This window comes from Macaca mulatta, chromosome 19 (genome assembly GCF_049350105.2).
Source record: "Macaca mulatta isolate MMU2019108-1 chromosome 19, T2T-MMU8v2.0, whole genome shotgun sequence".
NCBI lineage: Eukaryota > Metazoa > Chordata > Mammalia > Primates > Cercopithecidae > Macaca > Macaca mulatta.
In genome coordinates, this window is record NC_133424.1 from 24,272,343 (window position 1) to 24,297,736 (window position 25,394).

Genomic DNA, 25,394 nt, shown 5'->3' on the forward strand with positions numbered 1-25,394 from the left:
CGTGTGAGCTGGGCCATCATCTTCTAAGACCATCTCACATAAAAGTTTTACTGGGACTCTCGGCCAGGCACAGTGGCTCATGCCTATAATCCCAGCACTTCAGGAGGTGGAGGTGGATCACCTGAGGTCAGGAGTTCCAGACCAACTTTGTCAACATGGTGAAACCTCGCCTCTACTAAATATATAAAAATCAGCCAGGCATGGGGGCAGGTGCCTATAATCCCAGCTACTTGGGAGGCCGAGGAAGGAGAATCTCTTGAACCTGGGAGGCGGAAGTTGCAGTGAGCCGAGATTGTGCCACTGCACTCCAGCCTGGGTGGCAGAACAAGACTTCATCTCAAAAGAAAAATAAAAAAGAAAGTCTTCTAAGACCATCTCACATGAAAGTCTTATTGGGATGCCCATTTTGGGTAATGCCTGTCTCTGATGTCATCCACATAACTCACCAAAATTGGAGGTGAGCCCCACTGTGCTCCAAAGATGTCCTCTCTTATGGTATTAATCCTGACAGATGTAACCTGAACATCCCTTTGGGCCCCAGGTAGCACTGATTTTCCCATTTTGGGGAGAATATGATTTTTCATCTCTTGCTTGAGCCCATGGATATTTCTGCATCACCACAACCATAAATATCATTAGGACAGACACCACACTTCATTCCATTTCTATATGGGATAAGATAAACTGAATATGAAGGAATAGTATTTTAAAAAGCCCTCCCTACTCCTCACTTTTTAAAATTGAAATAACTTGGTGAAGGGTGCTGGGAAGAATACTTCTAAAACTAAGCTTAAGTATGTTTTTTGAAAAGCTAAATCTTAAAGTACTCTACAAATAACTCAGTTTTTTGCCTCACTGTGACCCAAGCATTTGTGCATTTAGAAGTCTAATTACAAGTGAGTCATAAATATGTCTTACCAGATAATTACCATGTTGTGAATACCCAAAATTGGAATCAATAGTATGTTCAGAAACAATTTGTGGTGACAAGTATATATGAGGTAACTTTTGGATAAGCCACTCACAGCTACTTATTTTGGAGAGTGCTGGATAGTGGTGACCACACATGCTATCTGTTGGGTGATATAAGTTTTCCTAAATATTTGTGTATTTGCACTGTTTTGATGCTGCTTCCTCAAGGCCCTGGTGTGTTACATTTTCTATGCTTTGGAGTATGGGCATGTCTTACATATGGCTGTCTTCTGGATATGTTGGATCATCTATTGTGGTAAGATTAAGTGAATGAAAGTTGAATATATTTGCTGTGAAGGCCATGAGGAAATTAATAAAATAAGTTAAAAAAGAAATACATGTTTGAAATTTGAGTTTACTTCAGAGAAATTAAAAATTGTATCTGGTATTACAGGCCATGCGATGTGTCTTACGGTTGTCTGTAGTATGCCTATTCTTTGCATGCCCAAAGCCAGTGTCATGTTGCTAAGAATGTGAGATCAGGATATATGCTGTAAAATTACTCTTTCCTCAGGAAAGTAGATGCTCTGCCTTGGAATGAGAGAGTGTGTATGCATGTTTGGTCTTTTTGTAACAATAAGTGCTGAAAACCGTGTAGTCACTCATCTTCTCAGTTTCTCATTGATTTGGCTTAGTTTTTAAGCGGCTCCAGATGTAGATGTGGTGGGCATGGTGGTCTGTGTGTTCTGAAGCTTTGTGCCTTTGTTACTCTGTTCTGCACTGGAGAGTGGATACTGTGCGGTCATGTGTTTGTTTTGTGTTATGCTAAGGAAAAGGGAGAAGTATCAGTGAATTGGAGAAGTGGAGTGGTTAACAGTGGTCAAATTCTTTTGTTTAGAGATTATTTATTTCATTATTATCTTTACAGTAAATGGAATTTTGTAAGGGTGCCATTTGCACAGCTTGTTTCTGGGAAGTCTGATAGTAGCTAGGGCTGTCTCTGGTGTCTCTTCAGAAAATTAAAAAGAAATCCACTCATAAACACCAGAAACTAACAATGAATCTGTCTAGAATACTTTTAAAGAAGTTTAACCTACAGTATTCAAGTTGCAGACAAACTTTGGTGAAAACCATTTCTTAGCCAGGTTTGTCTGTATTTGCATTAAATCATATAAACCAGAAGTTAAATCTTTCTGTTTCTCTTCTACCTGTGCTAGACCTATTAATAGATAGGAATCCAGTCTGGTAAGTCAATAATCAAAAGTTGTACTTTAATTTTCACCCTTTGTTAGTTGTTAGCTTTTTTACATAGAAACACACTCAGCATGATGGCAGTAAGAGCAGAAGTCATAAGATCTACAACAATTGAGCACTAGCTACCGGCATCCTAACTGTTTTTTTATGCATCACCTTTTTCATTCATTACAATTCTATGACAGAGGGATGTAGATGTCATTATTATCCTCAGGATTCACGTGAGAAAATAGAGACCCAGAGAGACGGCCAGCTATTAGAACTCAAACTATTAAGTTTGTTTCCAGGGCTGTGCTTCTGACCCCTGCCAGACTACTTACCATAGAGACACGATTCGTTCACCAAAAAATACTAACTGAAAACCTCCTGTGTGCAGAGTTCTCCCCATTAGGCACATCAAGGGAAAAGATGGGCACACCAAGGAAAAAGTATAAGTGTGCCAGGACAGGGTTCTGGTTTCCAGAAATAAATCGCAGCTTACCTATTCAATGGCTCATTTTAACTAATATTTGATGACGTAAGTTAGACCTTCCCTTGTGTGATGATCAGGAATGAAGACTGGTGTTCTGTGGACTGAGGGGCTTGCAGAGGTCGTGTTAGTACATGAACTGACTGACTTGGATTTGTGTGGCCTTAAAGAGGGGGAGTTCAACAAGACACTAAAGCAGAATGCTGGCAGACTGAGACCCACTGGGAAAGTAGAGTGAAACCCTGAACAAAGCCTATCAAGGATCAAATTTTTACTATGTTCTCATTGGAAAGGATAGTGTGTGAAAAACAGGTGGTCTTTCACATGGGGGGAAATATTCCAGAAGTGAAAAAGGGTGGGCATGGACTCTGCGATTCTGCTGGTCTTCTGTGTGGTGGGTAGTGGGGGACTCTCTTATCTCTTGAAACCGTTTCTGTGGACACCCACTTTTAACCTCACTGAAAGTGCTGAGCCCTGTTCAAGAACTCATATGAAACCTACTTTTGAAGAGACTTGAAACTGTAAACTCCTAAGTGTTTGGGAAATTTAGTTTTGCTTTGGGTAGGGCCAATGCCTTGAGAACAGGTCGATTGGTTTGTTATAATAGGTTATTGTTACTTTACATATTATAGAAACTCAAGATTTTGCCTCAGAATTTGCATTGGGATGATCCTAAGAAGTTCATAACATGTGATATGAGCCAAGTAAAGGCAACATTTGAATTGACTTGACTACTAATCTAATCTAAAGATTTGTCCAAGATCAACTGTGATAGCCTCTGGGAGGTATTATTTCTTTGTTGTTTTGCTTTTTAAGCTGGAGGAGCAACATGTACTGCAGGACAGCGAGAGGAAGGCCTGTGTGTTTTGAGTGTGTTTGAGATGGGGTCACCAGTGCGCCTAGATTCTTTTATGCGGGTGCCTGAGCAAGTTATGAAATTGGTAAATCTTGCATTGTGATAGGCACTTGAGGGTCTGTTTCCTGTTTCTTCCTATCTGTGGATAAGGACTATTTTGAAACCAGGAATACAGAATTGAAGTCATGCATGCTACCAGCTCAATTTTAACTGACTTATCTTCTGTATTTACTACTAGAATTATTATTATCATTGTTATTTTTCTCATGACATTGGGAGAGTTTCAGCAAAACAATAGTGGAAAGCAATCTGGATGAGTAGACCAGAATTCTGTCTCCTTTCTTTTCTCATCTGCTGAATATTGCTTTCAGCAAGCTTGCATTGGGAATAATTTTTTGACATCCAAACCTAGTCCCAGGCTCTAGAACTACAAAGATGGATATAACATGGTTCTAGTTCTAAAATTCACCAGTGCCTCACAACCAGCAAGAACAAGTGGAGAACTGACAAGTGAGAAGCTGCAGTGGAAATAAAAGGTGATACCCTCAAATGTACAGGTTTTTCATGTGTAGAAGAAGATTGTGGGAAAGAACAAATGTAAATTCAGGCAAAAAAGCAGTTTAAGTGCAGGACTTGAAGTATTAAAATATGAGGCTTGAGGACAGGGTAGGACAAGAAGTAGAGTGTGACAAGAGAATATAGTTTGGGAGTGTTGTGTAGAGATGGCGTGATAAGAGATATTGGCCTTAGGAAAATGGATGGGAGCTCAGCTGTGTAGGCTGTTACAAGCCATCAAATGTTTTGGAGCAGGGCTGTAATGTGAGCAGCTCTGTGTTTCAGAGAGAACACTGCTAACCTTTTAGAAAGTTTAAGCTTGAAAAAAGACAATGTGTTCAGCAAAGTGCAGTACAAACTTGTACTTTGGTACCCCCCCCTTTTTTTTTTTTTTGAGACGGAGTCTGGCTCTGTCGCCCAGGCTGGAGTGCAGTGGCCGGATCTCAGCTCACTGCAAGCTTCGCCTCCCAGGTTTATGCCATTCTCCTGCCTCAGCCTCCCGAGTAGCTGGTACTACAGGCGCCCGCCACCTCGCCAGGCTAGTTTTTTGTATTTTTTTGAGTAGAGACGGGGTTTCAACGTGTTAGCCAGGATGGTCTCAATCTCCTGACCTCGTGATCTGCCCATCTTGGCCTCCCAAAGTGCTGGGATTACAGGCTTGAGCCACCACGCCCGGCCTGGTACCCTTTTTGAAATACTATATTTTCCCTTTTTTAAAAGACTTTTCAGCCCAGAATATATGGCCTGCCTTCCTACACATGGTTAAATAACAATAGAAAGGTGAGAACATTTATTTTCCACAAATCAAATTCAATTAGACAATGGTTAAACTTCCCTAATTGTGTTTACTAATTGGTACTTATTTAAACTCCTTAGAGAGTAGATATCTTTAGAAGGGAGGGACTTCCTTTCTCTCAAAAACATTGAATATGAACACTAGGAGCTGAATGGAGATATGTGTAAAATAATTTTGAACAAAATGATTACTATAACGGGGATACCAAAAACTTACACAAATCAGTAAAAAGTTAAATAATTCAGTAGCAAAATAAGCAGAAGATCTTACTAGATAATTCAAAAAGTAGTACACTAAACATATATAAAACCAAGTTACCTAGTTACTAAAATGTGTATTAAAATAATGAGATGCCAGTTTTTCACACATTACAAAGGAATTTATCTTTAATTGCAATTTAAAAAAATTTTTTAATTAAACTTTAATTTCTAGGGTACATGTGCACAGCGTGCAGATTTGTTACACATGTATACATGGGCCATGTTGGTGTGCTACACCCATTAACTCATCATTTACATTAGGTATTTCTCCTAATGCTGTCCCTCCCCCCGCCCTCCACCCGATGACAGGCCCTTGAGTGTGATGTTTCCCACCCTGTGTCCAAGTGTTCTCATTGTTCAGTTCCCACCAATGAGTGAGAACATGCAGTGTTTGGTTTTCTGTCCTAGTGAGTTTGCTCAGAATGATGGTTTCCGGCTTCATCCATGTCCCTACAAAGTACATGAACTCATCATTTTTTTATGGCTGCATAGTATTCCACAGTATATATGTGCCACATATTCTTAATCCAGTCTATCATTGATGAATATTTGGAATGTTTCCAAGTCTTTGCTATTGTAAATAGTGCCATGATAAATATACATGTGCATGTGTCTTTATAGCAGCATGATTTATAATCCTTTAGGTATATACCTAGTAATGGGATGGTTAGGTCAAATGGTATTTCTAGTTCTAGATCCTTCAGGAATCGCCACACTGTCTTCCACAATGGTTGAACTAGTTTACAGTCCCATCAACAGTGTAAAAGTATTCCTATTTCTCCACATCCACTCCAGCACCTGTTGTTTCCTGACTTTTTAATGATCTCCATTCTAACTGGTATGAGATGGTATCTCATTTGTTGGTTTTGGTTTGCATTTCTCTGTTGACCAGTGATGATGAGCATTTTTTTCATGTGTCTGTTGGCTGAAAAAGTGTCTTCTTTTGAGAAGTGTCTGTTCATATCCTTTGCCCACTTTTTCATGGGGTTGATTTTTTCTTGCAAATTTGTTTAAGTTCTTTGTAGATGCTGGACATTAGCCCTTTGTCAGATGGGTAGATTGCAAACATTTTCTCCCATTCTGTAGGCTGCCTGTTCACTCTGATGGTAATTTATTTTGCTGTGCAGAAGCTCTTTAGTTAAATTAGATCCCATTTGTCTATTTTGGCTTTTGTTGCCATTGCGCTTGGTGTTTTAGTGATGAAGTCCTTGCCCATGCCTATGTCCTGAATGGTATTACCTAGGTTTTCTTCTAGGGTTTTTATGGTTTTAGATCTAACATTTAAATCTTTAATCCATTTTGAATTACTTTTTCTATAAGGTGTAAAGAAGGGATCCAGTTTCAGCTTTCTATATATGGCTAGCCAGTTTTCCCAGCATCATTTATTAAATAGGAAATCCTTTCCCTGTTTCTTGTTTTTGTTAGTTTTGTCAAAGATCAGATGGTTGTACATGCGTGGTGTTATTTCTGAGGGCTCTGTTCTGTTCCATTGGTCTATATCTCTGTTTTGGTACCTGTCTCATGCTGTTTTGGTTACTATAGCCTTGTAGTATAGTCTGAAGTCAGGTAGCATGATGCCTCCAGCTTTGTTCTTTTGGCTTAGGGTTGTCTTGGCAATGCAGGCTCCTTTATGGTTGTGTATGAACTTTAGTTTTCTCCAATTCTATGAAGAAAGTCATTGGTAGCTTAATGGGGATGGCATTAAATGTATATATTACTTTGGGCAGTATGGCCATTTTTATGATATTTATTCTTCCTATCCATGAGCATGGAATATTCTTCCATTTGTTTGTGTCCTCTTTTATTTCGTTGAGCAGTGGTTTGTAGTTCTCCTTGAAGAGGTCCTTCACATCCCTTCTAAGTTGGATTTCTACTTATTTTATTCCCTTTGAAGCAATTGTGAATGGGAGTTCACTCACGATTTGGCTCTCTGTCTGTTATTGGTGTCTAGGAATGCTTGTGAGTTTTGCACATTTATTTTGTATCCTGAGACTTTGCTGAAATTGCTTATCAGCTTTACTAGAGTTTGGGCTGAGACAATGGGGTTTTCTAAATATACAATCATGTCATCTGCAAACAGGAACAATTTGACTTCCTCCTTTTCTAATTGAATACCCTTTATTTCTTTCTCCTGCCTGATTGCCCTGGCCAGAACTTCCAACACTATGTTGAATAGGAGTGGTGAGAGAGGGCATCCCTGTCTTGTGCCAGTTTTCAAAGGGACTCCTTCCAGTGTTTGTCCATTTAGTATGATATTGGCTGTGGGTTTGTCATAAATAACTCTTATTTTGAGATACATCCCATCAATACCTAGTTTACTGTGAATTTTTAGCATGAAGAGGTGTTGAATTTTGTCAAAGGCCTTTTCTGCATCTATTGAGAAAATCATGTGGTTTTTGCCTTTGGTTCTGTTTATATGATGGATTACGTTTATTGATTTGCGTATGTTGAACCAGCCTTGCATTCCAGGGATGAAGCCAACTTGATCCGGGTGGATAAGCTTTTTGATGTGCTGCTGGATTTGATATGCTAGTATTTTATTGAGGATTTTTGCACTGATATTCATCAGGGATATTTGTCTAAAATTCTCTTTTTGTGTGTGTGTGTGTGTCTCTGCCAGGCTTTGGTATCAGGATGATGCTGGCCTCATAAATGAGCTAGGGAGGATTCTCTTTCTCTATTTATTGGAATGGTTTTAGAAGGAATGATACCAGTTCCTCTTTGTACCTCTGGTAGAATTTGGGTGTGAATTTATCTGGTCTTGGACTTTTTTTGGTTGGTAGGCTATTAATTACTGCCTCAACTTCAGAGCCTGTTATTTGTCTATTCAGGGATTCAACTTCTTCCTGGTTTAGACTTCGGAGGGAGGGTGTATGTGTCCATGAATTTATCAATTTCTTCTAGATTTTCTAGTTTATTTGCATAGAGGTGTTTATAGTATTCTGTGATGATAGTTTGTATTTCTGTGGGATCAGTGGTGATATCCCCTTTATCATTTTTTATTGCATCTATTTGATTTTTCTCTTTTCTTCTTTGTCTTGCTAGCAGTCTATCAATTTTGTTGATCTTTTCAAAAAACCAGCTCCTGGATTCATTGATTTTTTGAAGGGTTTTTTGTGTCTCTATCTCCTTCAGTTCTGCTCTGATCTTAGTTATTTCTTGCCTTCTGCTAGCTTTTGAATGTGTTTGCTCTTGCTTCTCTAGTTCTTTTAATTGTGACGTTAGGGTGTCAATTTCAGATCTTTCCTGCTTTCTCTTGTGGGCATTTAATGCTATAAATTTCCGTCTACACCCTACTTTAAATGTGTCCCAGAGATTCTGGTATGTTGTGTCTTTGTTCTCATTGGTTTCAAACAACATCTTTATTGCTGCCTTCATTTCATTGTTTACCCAGTAGCATTCAGGAGCAGGTTGTTCAGTTTCCATGTAGTTGTGAGGTTCTGAGTAAGTTTCTTAATCCTGAGTTTTAATTTGATTGCACTGTGGTCTGTGGTTTGTTATAATTTCTGTTCTTTTACATTTGCTGAGGAGTGCTTTACTTCCAACTATGTGGTCAATTTTGGAATAAGTGTGATGTGGTGCTGAGAAGAATGTATATTCTGTTGATTTGGGGTGAAGAGTTCTGTAGATGTCTGTTAGGTCCACTTGGTGCAGAGCTGAGTTCAAGTCCTGGATATCCTTGTTAACTTTCTGTCTTGTTATCTGATGTTGACAGTGGTGTGTTAAAGTCTCCCCTTATCATTCTGTGAGAGTCTACATCTATTTGTAGGTCTCTAAAACTTGCTTTATGAATCTGGGTGCTCCTGTATTGGGTGCATATATATTTAGGATAGTTAGCTCTTCTTGTTGAATTGATCCCTTTACCATTATATAATGGCCTTCTTTGACTCTTTTGATCTTTGTTGGTTTAAAGTCTGTTTTATCCGAGAGTAGGATTGCAACCCCTGCTTTTTTTGTTTTCCATTTGCTTGGTAGATCTTCCTCCATCCCTTTATTGTGAGCCTATGTGTGTCTCTGCACGTGAGATGCATCTCCTGAATACAGCACACTGATGGGTCTTGACTCGTTATCCAATTTGCCAGTCTGTGTCTTTTAATTGGGGCATTTAGCCCATTTACATTTAAGGTTAATATTCTTAAGTGTGAATTTGATCCTGCCATTATGATGTTAGCTGGTTATTTTGCTTGTTGATGCAGTTTCTTCCTAGCATTGATCGTCTTTATGATTTGGCATGTTTTTGCAGTGGCTGGTACCTGTTGTTCCTTTCCATGTTTAGTGCTTCCTTCAGGAGCTCTTGTAAGGAAGGTCTAGTGGTGACAAAATCTCTCAGCATTTGCTTGTCTGTAAAGGACATTATTTCTCCTTCTCTTAGAAAGCTTAGTTTGGCTGGATATGAAATTCTGGGTTGAAAATTTTTTCCTTTAAGAATGTTGAATATTGGCCCTCACTCTCTTCTGGTTTGTAGAGTTTCTGCTGAGAGATCCGCTGTTTGTCTGATGGGCTTCCCTTTGAGGGTAGCCCAACCTTTCTCTCTGGCTGCCCTTAACATTTTTTCCTTCATTTCAACCTTGGTGAATCTGACAATTATGTGTCTTGGGGTTGCTCTTGCTCTTCTTGAGCAGTATCTTTGTGGTGTTCTCTGTATTTCCTGAAATTGAATGTTGGCCTGACTTGCTAGGTTGGGGAAATTCTCCTGGAGAGTATCCTGAAGAGTGTTTTCCAACTTGGTTCCATTCACCCCCTCACTTTCAGGTACATCAATCTGATGTAGATTTGGTCTTTTCACATAGCCCCATATTTCTTGGAGGCTTTGTTCATTTCTTTTTACTCTTTTTTCTCTAAATTTCTCTTCTTGCTTCATTTCATTCATTTGATCTTCAATCACTGATACTCTTTTTTCCACTTGATCGAATTGGCTACTGAAGCTTGTGCGTGCATCACGTAGTTCTCATGCCATGGTTTTCAGCTCCATCAGGTCATTTAAGGTCTTCTTTATGCTGTTTATTCTAGTTAGCCATTCATCTAATCTTTTTTCAAGGTTTTTAGCTTCTTTGCAATGGATTCACACATCCTCCTTTAGCTCGGAGAAGTTTGTTATTACCGATCTTCTGAAGCCTACTTCTGTCAACTTGTCAAAGTCATTCTCCATCCAGCTGTGTTCTGTTGCTGGCAAGGAGCTGCATTCCTTTGCAGAAGAGGCACTCTGATTGTTAGAATTTTCAGCTTTTCTGCTCTGGTTTCTCCCCATCTTTGTGGTTTTTATCTACCTTTGGTCTTTGATGATGGTGACCTACAGATGGGGTTTTGGTGTGGATGTCCTTTTTGTTGATGTTGATGCTATTCCTTTCTGTTTGTTAGTTTTCCTTCTAATAGTCAGGACCCTCAGCTGCAGGTCTGTTGGGGTTTGCTGGGGGTCCACTCCAGACCCTGTTTGTCTGGGTATCACCAGCGGAGGCTGCAGAACAGCAAATATTGCAGAACAGCAAATGTTGCTGCCTGATCCTTCCTCTGGAAGCTTCGTCTCAGAGGGGTACCAGGCTGTATGAGGTGTCAGTCGCCCCTACTGGGAGTTGTCTCCCAGTTAGGCTACTTGTGGGTCAGGGAGCCACTTGAAGAGGCAGTCTGTCCGTTTTCAGATCTCAACTCTGTGCTGAGAGAACCACTACTCTCTTCAAAGCTGTCAGACAGGGATGTTTAAGTCTGCAGAAGTTTCTGCTGCCTTTTGTTCAGCTATGCCCTGCCCCCAGAGGTGGAGTCTACAGAGGCAGGCAGTCCTCCTTGAGCTACAGTGGGCTCCACCCATTTCAAGCTTCCCCGTCACTTTGTTTATCTAGTCAAGCGTCAGTAATAGTGCATGCCCCTCCTGCAGCCTCGCTGCCACCTTTCAGTTCGATCTCATACTGCTGTGCTAGCAGTGAGCAAAGCTCCATGGGCATGGGACCCTCAGGACCAGGCACATGATATAATCTCCTGGTGTGCCATTTGCTAAGATCGTCGGAAAAGTACAGCATTAGGGTGGGGGTGTCCTGATTTTCCAGGTACCATCTGTCAGGGCTTCCCTTGCCTAGGAAAGGGAATTTCCCAACCCCTTGTGCTTCTCGGGTGAGGTGATGCCCCACCCTGCTTCAGCTCACACTCCATGGACTGCACCCACTGTTCAAAAAGTCTCAGTGAGATGAACCCAGTACCTCCGTTGGAAATGCAGAAATCACCTGTCTTCTGCATCACTCATGCTGGGAGCTATAGACTGGAGCTGTTCCTATTCAGCCATCTTGAAACCCCAGAAAATATTTTTTAAAATAACATGTTCCACTGAACTCCTGGCAGATTTTGCACTGTGCATCAGCAGCCTTTAAAATGTGCTACATTTCTTAATATAGCAATTTTAACTAATACATTAATTTTGACATAATGAAGTAGAATCACTTGTCTGGGGTAAATACCTGAGGTTCACCATCTCATACCAAGGAAATCAAGTACATGGACACACAAAAACTTGGTTTAGGAGCAGACGTTTAATAGGCAAAAGAAAGAGAAAGGAGAATAGCTCTCTCTCCTGAGAAAGAGTGGGACTTCCAGCTTGCAGAGAAGTGCATTGGATTTTACAGACTGCCTTCAAGAGGCAGTGTCTGATTTACATAGGGCCAAAGATTGGCTGGATCAGTTATGGATGTTTACACAGCTCACAAGGAAGCTGGCTTCCCCACCCTAATCTTTGATTATGCAAACGGAGCGTTTGCCAGCACTATGTTGCCTGCTTCTTACTCTACATGTGGTTTACAAAGAAAAGGGAAGATGGAGCCACCATTTTGAACATGTGTAGTTTCCAGGTAGCTCCTTTTCCTATTGGCAAAGGTGCTGGCATTTATTCATGCAAGCTTACAGCTTGCTTTTCTATGTCTGCAGCTCAATCTTACAGGTTGCTCTTTGTTAAACAGAAGAGCAGCTTTTTTGTGGGCTTTTTATTTATAAAATTTGTGGGCTTTTTATTAAAAGGAAAACTTTACCAAGGACTTTTTTTTGCCCTCACTCACTATTGGCCTAAATAATTATTTTTAACTCCTGTATCAATAATAGTTAATGTCATGGGAAACGTTTATAATGTATTTGTATGTATGAATAAGCAAGATAGCAAGCTCTAACTAGTGGTTGATTTTAATTTATTTATACAAATGTGTTGGGTACAAGCATAATTTAGTTACATGCATAGATTGCATAGTGGTGAAGTCAGGGCGTTTATGGTATCCATCATTCGAATAATGTTCATTATAGCTATTAAGTAATTTCTCAGCATCCACCCCACCCTACCTTCTCACCCTTTCATGTCAGGTGTGCTGGTCCTCAATGACCAATACACCAAAGGTAAATGTATTGTTTTCTGAGACTTAGAATTAAAAATCAACCAAACAGAAAAGATGACCCCTAAGTCAATAAAACATTTGTTTTATATATATATCTACACACACACACAAACAGACGTGTGTGTGTGTGTATATATATATTTCTTTATACTGAAGAAACTTATACAGAGTCTTTCCCATTGCACAAACCCAAAAGTAAAGCCAAATGGCTCTACATAATAAACATTATGGTAATAACTTCAAAAAAAAATTCCTCCAATGAATGTAAATTCAAAAATAAAATGAAACAACTGTTTCTTTAGATGTGCAGAAATCAATATAAAGACACATAAAGACACAGGAAACACAGAAAACCAAGGTTTATGACACTTTCAAATGAGCATAATAATTCTCCAGTACTCTAAGAAGAAAAAAAATTTCATTTAAATGACTTTAAAATAGTTTTAAAAGACTTCAAAGCATAGATTTTAAAGAAGTTCAAAGAGACACAAGAGAAATCTGAAAACCAATACAACAATAAATAAATAAATGTAGAGTATGAATGGGAAATGTTCCAAGGAGATAGGTATCTTTTAATAGAAACTGAAACAAAAATTATGGAACTGATTTATTGAAGGAAAAAGAAAATACACTGAAAGATTCAATAACAGACGGAAACAAACATAAAAAGAATTTTCAAACCTTTAAACAGGTCTTTTAAAATAATATAGTCAGACAAAAATAAGGAGAAAAGAATAAAAAAGAATGAACAAAGACTTTGAGATGTTTCTGACCACATAAAGTGACTCAACTTCAAAATTATCAGTTTTTCTGAGAAAGAAAAAACATCAAAAAGTTTAGAAAACCCTGAGGAGTTGATGGGTGCTGACGAGTTGATGGGTGCAGCACACCAACATGGCACAAGTATACATATGTAACAAACTTGCACGTTGTGCACATGTACCCTAGAACTTAAAGTATAATAATTTTAAAAAAAGTAAAAATAAAAAAAGAAAAAAAAAAAGAAAACCTATTTAAGAAAACAATTGATGAAAACTTCCCAACTCTAGCAACTGAATTAGACATACACATACAGGAAACTCAGCAAACAAAATACAACAAAATACAAACACAATATATTGCAAAACAGACATCATCATGGCACATGATAATCAGAGTATCTAAAGTCAAAGTGAAGGAAGTAATTCTAAAATAAGCAAAAAAAAAAAAAAAAAAAAAAAAAAGGCATCTAGTCATTTATAAAGAAAATCACATTAGATTAAAAGCAGACTTCTCAGCAGAAACTCTACTGGCCAGAAGAAAATGGGATGGCACTTTTAGAGTATTGAAAAAAAAAAACTGCCAACCAAAAACTTTACATCAAGCTAGAACAACCGTCACAAGTGAAGAACATAAAGGCTTACCCTGAGAAATAAATGCTGAGGAAACTAATTACCACTAGACTGGGCCTATGAAAGATGTTAAAAAAAATTCTAATATAAAAACAAAAGACTGATATTCACCATTATTAAAACATATAAAAGTATAAAACAGGTCTTACAAAAAACAGAAAGTGAAATAAATCAAATCACAACATGACAGAATTTTATTAAACTACAAAGATAAAAATAAAAAATAAAACAAGAAAATAATTAACATGATACTAACAAAACCTTACATACTAATATTTACCTTGAATATAAATAAATACTTCATTGAAATGTATAGATTTGGTTGCGTGCGGTGGCTCATGCTTATAGTCCCAGCACTTTGGGAGGGCAAGGTGGGTGGATTATGAGGTCAAGAGATAAAGACCAGCCTGGCGAATATGGTGAAACCTCATCTCTACTGAAAATACAAAAATTAGCTGGGCATGGGCTGTGCGCCTGTAGTCCCAGCTACTCAGGAGGCTGACGAAAGGAGATCACTTGAATAGGGGAGGTGGAGGTTGCAGTGAGCAGTGGGATGAGATTGTGCTACTGCACTCCAGCTTGGCAATGCAGCAAGACTGCATCTCAAAAAAAAAAAAAAAAAAAAGATTTATGAAATGAGTAAGAAAAAATAATCCAACTCTATGTTGCCTACAAAAATCTCAGCTTACTTGTAAGAAACATACAGATTAAAGGCGAATGGGGGGAAATATATTAACACAAACAGAAACCAAAAGTAAACAGAAATATCTATACTTACATCAAATAAAACAGGCTTTAAATAAAAAGCTGTAACACAAAGGATAAAGAAGATCATCATCCAATAATAAATAAATCATTTCAGCCAAAAGATATAATAATTCTAAATGTATACGCACCAAACATCATGGCACCCAGATTTTAAAAAGAAATATTAATAAATCTATACAAAGAGATAGACAGTAATACAATAATAGTGGAGAAATTAAACATTCTACTCACATTTGAGAGACCATTCAGAGGAAATTTGGCAAATCAACAAAGTATCCCCAAAAATCAAAGTTATATCAACTACCTACTTAGACCACAATAGAATAAAACTACAAATCAATATCAAGAAAAATTTCAGAAAGTATAAATTTACAAAGAATTTAAACAAAATACTACTCAACAGTGACTGTGTAAATGAAGTAATTAAGATGGCTGACCAGGGGTGGTGGCTCACACCTGTAATCCTAGCACTCTGGGAGGCTGAGATAGGTGGACCACCTGAGGTAAGAAGTTTGAGACTCGCCTGAGCAACATGGCAAAACCCCATCTCTACAAAAAAAAAGAAATATGAAAAAATAGCTAGGTGTGGTGGTGTACACTTATTGTCCTAGCTACTCAGGAGGCTAATATAAAATGATCGTTTCAGCCTGGAAGGCAGAAGTTGCAGCGAGCCAAGACTGTGCCACTACACTCCAGCCTGGGTGACAGAGTAAACCCCATCTCAAAACAAACAAAAAAAATTTTAAGATGAAAGTTAAAAATTTGTGGGAAAAAAGATGGAAATAGAAACACAATATAATAAAACCTGTGAGATACATCAAATATAGTACTAAGAGGGAAGTTCATAGCCTAAAGACCTGCATCAAAAAAATAGAAAGCTTACATATTAAGGACCTGACATCACACTTCAAGTAACTAGAAAATTAGTAACAAATCAAATTCTAAGTTAGAAGAAGAAATAACAAAAATCAGAACAGAACCAAATGACATGAAGTCCAAAAACAATAAAAATGATCAACAGAATAAAGAGTTGGTTTCTCAAAAAGACAAAATTGGTAAATTGCTAGCTAGATTAACCACAAACAGAATAGAAATCTAAATAAACAAAATCAGAAATGAAAGAACAAACATTACAGTGGATACAACAGTAATATAAAAGATCACTAGAAACGATTTTAAACAACTAGACAGACACTCACAAACCTGAAAACCTAGAAAGAATGAATAAATTCATGGAAACAACCTCCCAAGATAGAGTCAGGAAGAAATAGAGTACCTGAACAAACCAATAATGAGTAGCATGATTGAGTCGGCAATAAAAAAATGTCTTGACAAAGAAAAGCTCAGGACTAGATAAATGCACAGCAAAATTCTACCAAGTGTACAAAGAATAATAATCCTCCTGAAACTCTTACCAAAAATTGAGGATAATAAAATTCTTCCTAAGTCACTCAGAGGTCAGTATCACCCTGATACCAAAACTAGCCAAGGACACAACAAAGAAAACTATTATATTATTTATCATATTATTATTATATAAAATAGACAAATGGAAATCAAACTAAAAGTTCTGGCGCAGAAAAAAATCAACAGAATAGGCAATCTACAGAATAAAAGAAAATATTTGCAAACTATGTGCCAACATGGAACTAATATTCAGAATTTACAAATAACTCAACTCAAAAATATTACAATAATAATAAACAAAGAATTCTATTGAAAATTGAGCAAATAACATTACTAACCATTTTTCAACAAAGACATACAAATAGCCAACACGCATATGAAAAAAAATGCTCAATCTCAACTAAAAATAAAACTACCATTTTTGTTTTATTTTCTGAGACGGAGTCTTAGTTGCCCAGGCTGAAGTGCAGTGGTATGATCTCAGTTCACTGCAACCACTGACTCCCAGGTTCAAGTACTTCTTCTGTGTCAGCCTCCTGAGGAGTTGGGGCTGCAGGTGAGAGCCACCACACCTGGCTAACTTTTGTATTTTTAGTAGAGACGTGGTTTCACCATATCGGTCAGGCTGGTGTTGAACTCCTGACCTCGTGATCTGCCTGCCTCCACCTCCCAAAGTGCTGGGATTACAGGTGTGAGCCACCATGCCTGGTCAGAACTATCATTTGATTCAGAAATCTCATCACTAGGTATCTACCCAAAGAAAAATAGTTTATTATATGAAAATGATACCTATACTTGCACATTTATTGCAGCATGCTCACAATAACAAACTGTATATACCAGAAAAGCTTAATATTCAAAATATATAGAAAATTCAAAGCAAAGGCAAGTATAATGATAACAATGATAATCCAACTAAAAAACAGTCAAAAGACTGAAAAAATATTTTGCCAAAAATATTTCCCAAAAATAACCAGAAAATTAATAACAAATCAAATTCCAAGTTAGAAGAAGAAATAAATAAAAATCAGAACAGAACCAACTGACATTAAGTCCAAAAACAATAAAAATAATCAACAGAATAAAGAGTTGGTTTTTCAAAAAGACAAAATTGGTAAATTGTTAGATAGATTAACCACAAACAGAATAGAAATCTAAATAAACAAAATCAGAAATGAAAGAACAGACATTACAATGGATACAACAGTAATACAAAAGATCACTAGAAATGATTATTTGTATATATTTGTATATTTGAAAATATTTGTATAGATTTATATACAATGACCAACAGATATATAAAAAAGTGCTCCATATCACCTACCAACAGGAAACTGCAAATGAAAACGATGAGTTATCACTTCAAATCTGTTAGGATTGTTAATATCAAAAAGAAAAAATAGAGAAATAAGTAACATCTGTCATTCATGTTCCTGAGATTTCTGAAACAAATCTTAATATCACCACTGCTCTCACACATTTCAGACATGATGGGAAAAGAACACTTAAGAAATGATCTAACATGCAGTTCCTCAAAAATACTCAGAAATATTCTTATATTCCCCCGAAACAATGGAAGAGCAGGCATATCATACAGTACCTTATAAGCCATAAAGAGGACTTTAGCTGTCACAGTACCCTCTAAGGAAAATCACTAAATAGGAAGTAGAGTCCTTAGAGAATTTAAGGGTATGGGACAAAAGATGCTCCTATTTGAGAGCTAGAGAAATAAAAATGGCTTTTTAGGAAACCTTTCTATTGAAGCAAAGCATTCTATACCACATTTTAAGGTCTGGAATTCTTTTTGACCGTTGTACCCCTCATCTCTGTTATCTGCTTCATTCATGCTTACCTACCTGAGTATTTGACTACTGTCTCATGTCTCTTCACATTCTAGGGCTTTTATTTGCTCAAAGCAGTAGATCAGATCAGAGTTACAGACAACAAGGTCTGTTTTGTTAGAAAAATTAGCATGACTTTCTGGGATTCTCCAGTTACCAACCTAGTACTATCTTCAGTAGAGAGGAGAGAATATAATGAAAGATTCTAGAAATTTAATTCCAAAATACTGTTTTCTGACAGAAACTTTTGAATATTTAAAACATATGTGACATTTCTGGGTCCTTAGCTGTACTATCCAATACTATTGAATTTAAAATTAGTGCTGGATATTGGATTTTAACATTTGTACAACAATGTTTAATGCCACTGAATTTCTAGAATTATCATTAATCTAGAGTGAAGGATACATATTAGCTCAAGAAAGGGGAAGGTTCCTGTTAATATAAAACATCTTGAAAATTTTCTTATCTATTCCAATAAACCTTCAAGTTTTTCTTAAAAGTATTAATCTAAAAATAATGTATGCAGAGCAAAACCTCCCAAAATCACTCCACAGAAGGAGAAAATAGAAGCCTTATGGTATATTAGAAAATCTGGGGGATATTTATTCTCACCAAGAGACCAGGTTTCTGTAGTTCTCTAACTTTGCATCTCTATACAAATTTCAATGAGCAGGATTCAGACATACCCACTCCTCCTGAGAGAATTCTATGGCCAAAGCCTTGAATGTTAACATTTCCTAAGAAAACCAAAACACCCACACATATTTAGCAAATGGCCATGGGTAGTACTGTTAATTTTACTCTAGGTGTTTGAGAGTTACGAGAGCTGCCTCTGTTTTACATGAGAGACTGGAATTATCCCATAAAATATTGTTAAATAGAGAAAGATTCTCTAATGTAGTTTTGTATTCTGAGGAAATAAAATGAAAAAAGATCCACAAACCAATGTAGGTACTATAGTTTTCTAAATAATACAGCATAAAATTTATGGCATAAACACAAGCATATACAGTTTTGAGTGCCATATTTACATTATACACAGTAAGTTCTGTCTAGTTCTCATATGGAGAAGTCACAGTAAGTTAGAAGGTACCTCTCAAATTTTAATGCATACATCAATGAACTGCAGATTTTGTTAAAATATGGATTCTAATTCAAGAGGTCTGGGACGAGATCTCAGTTACTGATTTGCTAACAAACTCACAAATGACATAAATGATTCTAACTTAAGGAAAATACTTTGTAAAACATCTAATGATAGAACCTGGGTTTTATCCCCATGTATATGAGCAGTGAACGAAGATGACAGCCTTCATTTTCCAAAGCAAGATATAGACAAGAGAAACTATTAAGAAAAGGGATGTAAGAAAAATGGATGTGCTGTGGTCAAGAATAAGCTGAGGTAAACATCTGGCTCAGTATGACTCAGTGAGTTTGAGTGCAGGTGCACAATTCTCATTATGTAACCTAGTTACATAAGCTCATACTTGGCTCTGAGCCGCTACTCTGTGTAAGGAGTACACAGACAGGTGGATAGGAGGGGAAGAGAGAGAGTAAAACTGCTGATCCTGTACATATGGCTCATGTCCAGGCTTCTGCCCAGAGAGATAATAAAGCCATATCAAAACTGCCTACAATTCCTTGAGTGTTTTTCCAGCAACCCACCACTCGCCCACTGACTTATGTCAGACCTCAGCTTGGGCTGCAACCTGACACTTGGCATGACTGGAGAGCTTTCAGATTAAATGTGATTGTTTATGTACATTAGTCAGAAAATCTCTCCAAAATACCTGTTAATAATACAGTTTTTAGAAAGTAATCTTAAAGTGAGGAATTCCTTCAGAAAACACGTTAACCAAGTGAATAAAATGAATTGGACAGATTGGCATCGGGTGCTGATACATATAGGAGGATGCAACAGGACTTCTGTGAGATTACTGGCCAAAAACCATAAATTATTATTTTATTTATTTATTTATTTATTTTAAGATGGAGTCTCTCACTCTGTCACCCAGGCTGGAGTGCAGTGGCGTGATCCTGGCTCACTGCAAGCTCTGCCTCCCAGGTTCACATCATTCTTCTACCTCAGCCTCCTGAGTAGCTGGGACTACTGATGCCCGCCAACATGCCTGACTAATTTTTTGTATTTTTAGTAGAGATGAGGTTTCACCATATTGGCCAGGATGGTCTCAATCTCCTGACCTCGTGATCCACCCGCCTGGGCCTCCCAAAGTGCTGGGATTACAGACGTGAGTCACCACGCCCGACAAAAAACATAAATTATAATCTGAATCTAATCTTGAAAAACATGTTTGATGCAAAGTTCAAGCCACATATGATGCCCATGTTTTGTAATTTCTAGTAGTCTATTTAAATAATATCTCTTCAGCATTCTAGAAGGCACATTTCTTTGAATTAATTCCTTTACATACATATCTTTCTAAATTATTCCAGGCTATTAATTCCATTCTTTTCCAGTTGGAATTTTAAAATTATGTTCTTCAGAGAGCTGATGAAGCATTCAGATGGAACCTAAACGGTGCACTTTTCTCCCTCACTGATATCTGAGGACCCAGCAGCAACCCTAATAAGAATGTTTTATATCCCTGAAAGATTCTCTCGAAAGCTTAAGGGAATGAATAACTCCACCTTCCACAGGCTTAATCCCAAGGCACAAAGCCACCTGCACCAGCAGATTGAGTCAGCAAGACAGCAGAAGCAGGAAGAATTGGCGGGAAGACACATACCCCCGAAGATGGAGAGGGAGGCCATCTGGGTATGGCAGCTGGACAAACGAAGCTCCTCAGCCTCCAGTCGCCTCTCTGGGCATGCCCCTTGGTCACTGATCTCACCTACCAGTAAGTGTCCCGCGAGCCCAGTTAACAGGGAAAAATCAACACAGCCTCTCTTGGTTTCTCCGGTCCAAAAATCCAACGTTGGTCCAAGAAGGCTCTGGCATGTGCCAGGCATTTGCTGATCATCTGGTCTTAGGGGGATGCCTCTAAGCCATTCCATCCCGTCCTGGGAACAAAAAAGGTAGTAGTGACAATCGCTCCTTTTATCGTCTCCCTCCAGCTGCCCAGGACAGTACCCTTTTCCCTGTTCTCTCTAGCCTAACCCTGTTACGTGAAATTCCAAGTTTTCCATTCCAAAGTACAGCCTTGAAGGCTGCCTCATAAAAAACCTACAAACCTTAGGCCTCAGGTAAGATATCCGTGCCTTGTCTTGTTTTGCAATTCAATCTGGACACAATACGAATTGGATAATGGGTCCAAATGGCCCGCAAATGGAACACTGGACTTTACAATTTTAACTGACTTAATCAATTATTGCTGATGGCTGGAAAAATGAGGAGAAATTCCTTATATCCAGGCGTTTTTTGCACTCAGATCACAACCCAATCTCTGCAGTTCTTGCTCACCTGTTCAAATCCTCCTCCTCTATTCTCGCCGCCCTGATCGCCTTCCTCCTCCCGACCCTACCTCTTCTTTGGATCCAGCAGACTGCCATCCACCCGTCTCAGCCCCTACCTCTCCCTCTCAACCATCTTCTTTCACCTCCAAGCCTCTTCTTTATCTTCTCAGCCACGATCTTCTCAGTCCCCATCTTCTCAGTGGCCATATTCCCAGCCACCATATTCCTAGTCAGCAGTATCCACTTCTTTTCCTACATCGTCCCCTCCTCATGACAATTCCAGTATTGCCTGTACCCATTAACCTCCCCCACCACCCTCTCCTGAGGCTTGTAAACCCATCCCACCACCTTATACTCCTACCTATCCTCCCCTGCCTGTTAACTCAACCCCCCTTCCCCATTCAAACCCTCAGCAGGAACCACTTCCATGTTCCTCCTTCTCTCCCATCCATACTTGCTCAGGCACCATCTTTGGCCCATGCCCCATCCTTACTTCAGTGCTGGTGCTACAGTGCCCCCTTCAGGAAGTAGCAGAAACTGAACATACTGTTAGAGTTCATGTTCCCTTCTCCCTCACTGATCTCTCTCAAATTAACAAAAAGACTCAGTTCATTTTCAGAAGACCCTACCTCTTATATTGGAGAGCTTCAGTATCTCACCCAGTGTTATGAACTAACGTGGCATGACCTCTACATTATCCTCTCTGCCACCCTCTCCGCAGAAGACCAGGACCGTATATGGACCCTAGCTCAGGTGCATGCCAATACAATTCATAACCAGGCTCCTGCACAGCCTACTGGTGCAGAGGCGGTTCCCAACGAGGACCCCCCACTGGGATTATCAAGACGTGGTCCCTGGATGCCACCATCGAGACAACATGATTGTGTGTCTCCTTGCAGGACTCAAAAAGGGTGCCCATAAAGTGGTAAACTATGAAAAACTTTCAGAAATCACCCAAGGTCATAACGAAAACCCAGCCCTTTTTCTCTCTTGTTTAACTGACACCACGAAAAAGTATACCAACCTAGACCCAGCTAGCCCAGAAGGAACCACTAAACCTTTCTCTCTATATACCGATGAATGGTGTGGAGTTGCAGTAGGTGTTCTAACCTAGTCTAAGAGACCCACCCTCCAGGTTGTTGCCTACCTCTCTAAATGGTTTGAAGCCACAGTTCTAGGATGGCCTGCCTGCCTCTGAACATTGGCAGCAGCTGCTGTCCTCACCCTTGAAAGCCTAAAACTATCTCTCCAAGCCAACTTAACAGTTTATTCAACCCATAATGTCAAAGACATGCTAGCTCACCACAGTGTACTAGGTTTCATCTCTCCCCCATGGCTCCTCTAACTGTATGCTCTATTCATAGAAACTCCACACATCACCATGCTAACCAGCTCCCGTCTAAACTTGGCCATGCTCTTACCTGAAGCTACCACTGTCCAAGATCCTATACACTTCTGTGTCAACATGTTCAAACCTTTCTTATAGCTTTTCCAAACCTAACAGAGCAACCCCTTCCAGATGCCTTCTTTACTTGGTTTGTAGATGGCAGCTCCTTCCTACATCAAGGATGCCGGCATGCTGGCTATGCTATATTGTCACCCCCCACACACACACTATTCAAACTAATCCACTCTTCCTAGGTACCACCTCCCAAAAAGCTGAACTCATCACCCTCATTCGAGCTCTCACTCTAGCAGTCAGACAACAGATCAACATATATTCAAATTTTCATTATGCTTTCCACATAGTGCACTCACATTCATCCATCTGGAAAGAACAGGGTTTCCTAACTGCAAAAAACAAACAAACAAACAAACAACAACAACAACAACAAAAAACACTCCTGTCATAAATGACTCTCATCAGCAAGCTCCTTCAAGCCACTAGACTCCTGTAGAAAGCTGCCATCATTTATTGCAGGGGCCACTAAATGCCAGACAATCCTATATCAGCCAGAAATCTAGCAGATAGAGAAGCCAAACAAGTAGCCCTACAACCTGTGCAAGGCCACTTTCTGTGCCTGTCTTCGTTCTCTCCTCTTTACTCCCCAGAAGAAAAGGGGGACTACCAAGCCCCAAACCTTCAAAACCAAGAAACATTGTATGTCAAGGAAAGGCGCTTCATTCTTCTTCACAATCTCTATCCTCCAAAGCCTCCACAACTCTTTCCATGTCAATTACAAACCTCTCCTGCAACTTCTCCACCCTATCCTTACTTGTCTTCACCTTTCCAGCCATGTTTGAGAGACTACCCAGTCCTGCTCTATCTGCCAATCAGTATCACCCCACAGCTGCCTGTGGCCACCACCTTTTCCCACTCACTAAGCCCAGGGCCAGGTACCCAGGCAAGACTGACAAGTAGACTTTACTCACATGCTGCCCGATAAACAGCTCTGCAATCTTCTAGCCTTTGTCTGTACTTTCTCCAGGTGAGTAGCTTTCCCAACAACTTCAGAAGATGCAAATGTCATCACACAAACTCTCAACATGCACATAATTCTCCATTTTGGACTACCAACATTCATCTAGTCTGATAATGGGCCTGCCTTCCTCAGACAAAGTACCCAAGGTGTCTCTATATCCTTACTTATAAAATGAGTTCTCCACACACCCTACAGTTCTCAATCTTCAGGCAAAGTTGAAAAAAATTATCTCTGTTGTTAAAGCCCAACTCACCAAGCTGGCTCCAGAAACCCTCCAGTGGTGGACAAAAAAATCTCCCTTTTGCCCTCATGAGATTCTGCACAACACCAAAGGCACAGTCTTTATAGTCCCTTTGAAATTATGTTTGGCTGAATGTTGCAGGAAGTCAGGGACTGGCTGAAGCTGTGGCAGAAGAACATAAATTGTGAAGATTTCATGGACAATTACTAGTTCCCAAAATTAATACTTTTATAATTTTTTATGCCTGTCTTTATTGCAATCTCTGAATATAAATTGTGAAGATTTCATGAACATTTATCACTTCCCCAATCAATACTCTTATAATTTCCTATGCCTGTCTTTAATCTCTTAATCCTATCATCTTCATAAGCTAAGGATGTATGTTGCCTCAAGACCCTGTGATGATTGCATTAACTGTACAATTGTTTGTAAAACGTGCGTTTTACAAATGAGATCTGATTGTAAAACATGGGTGGTTGAACAATATGAAATCAGGGCACCCTGAGAAAGAACAGAATAACGGCAATTTTCAGGGAACAAGGAAAGATAACCATAAGGTCTGACTGCCTGGGGGGTTGGGCAGAATACAGTCATAGTTTTCTTCTCACAGAGAGCCAATGGAAGGACATGTGAATAGGGGAAATATCACTGATTTCTTTTCCCAGCAAGGAATATTAATAATTGATAACCCTGGGGAAGGAATGTATTCCCAGGGGTAGGCCTATAGACGACCGCTCTGGGAGTGTCTGTCTTATGTGGTCGAGAGAAGGGAAGAAATATGCCCTGGTCTCCTGCAGTGCCCTCAGACTTGCTTGGATTGGGAAATTCCAGCCTGGTGAATTCTAGTCAGACTGGTTATCTGCTTGTGAACTCTGTTTCCTGTTAAAATGTTTATCAAGACAATGCATGCCCAATGGGACATGGACCCTCATCAGTAATTCCAATTTTGCCCTTGCCTTGTGATCCTGCTCTCCCCTTTTGCCTTTGTGATCTTTTACTGCCCTTTGAAGCATGTGATCTCTGTGACCCACTCCCTATTCGTACCCCCCCGCCTTTTGAAATCCCTAATAAAAACTTGTTGGTTTTGTGGCTCAGGGTTGCCATGATGGTCCTACCAATATGTGATGGCATCCCTGGAGGCCCAGCTGTAAAATTTCTCTCTTTGTACTCTTTCTCTTTATTTCTCAGACCGGCCGACACTTAAGGAAAATAGAAAAGAACCTACGTTGAAATATTGGGGGCTGCTTCTCCTGATAGCCAAATTTTGTCTTGAGGCCTCCACCCTTCCCAGATTCTGAGCCACTAGGGAATTACCTCCCCTCCTTAATCCAGACACAGTCTTTCTTTCATGAAGCAGCAAATGAGGCCATGCCCCTCCCTGTCAACACCTCCTTGTCCTTTCAACATAACTGTCTTGCAGGCACAGATGTGTTTATCTGCCAA

The 25,394-nt window shown here is 39.1% G+C and overlaps 1 protein-coding gene across 7 annotated transcripts in view; it reads right to left on the bottom strand.

Moving 5' to 3' along the window:
- Positions 1–8,118: 8,118 nt before the first annotated feature.
- ZNF91 (zinc finger protein 91) overlaps positions 8,119–25,394 on the bottom strand; it is a 61,205-nt gene continuing 43,929 nt past the window's right edge. For 3 of the 7 annotated variants that reach the window (XM_077977103.1, XM_077977107.1, XM_077977109.1), the window contains 2 exons: positions 23,964–24,113; positions 8,119–20,894 (listed from right to left, as the gene is read on the bottom strand). The gene's annotated coding sequence lies outside the window, so the exon portion shown is untranslated. The remainder of the gene's footprint in view (positions 20,895–23,963; positions 24,114–25,394) is intronic. The other 4 variants (XM_077977106.1, XM_077977104.1, XM_077977105.1 and 1 more) reach the window with 4 other exon arrangements.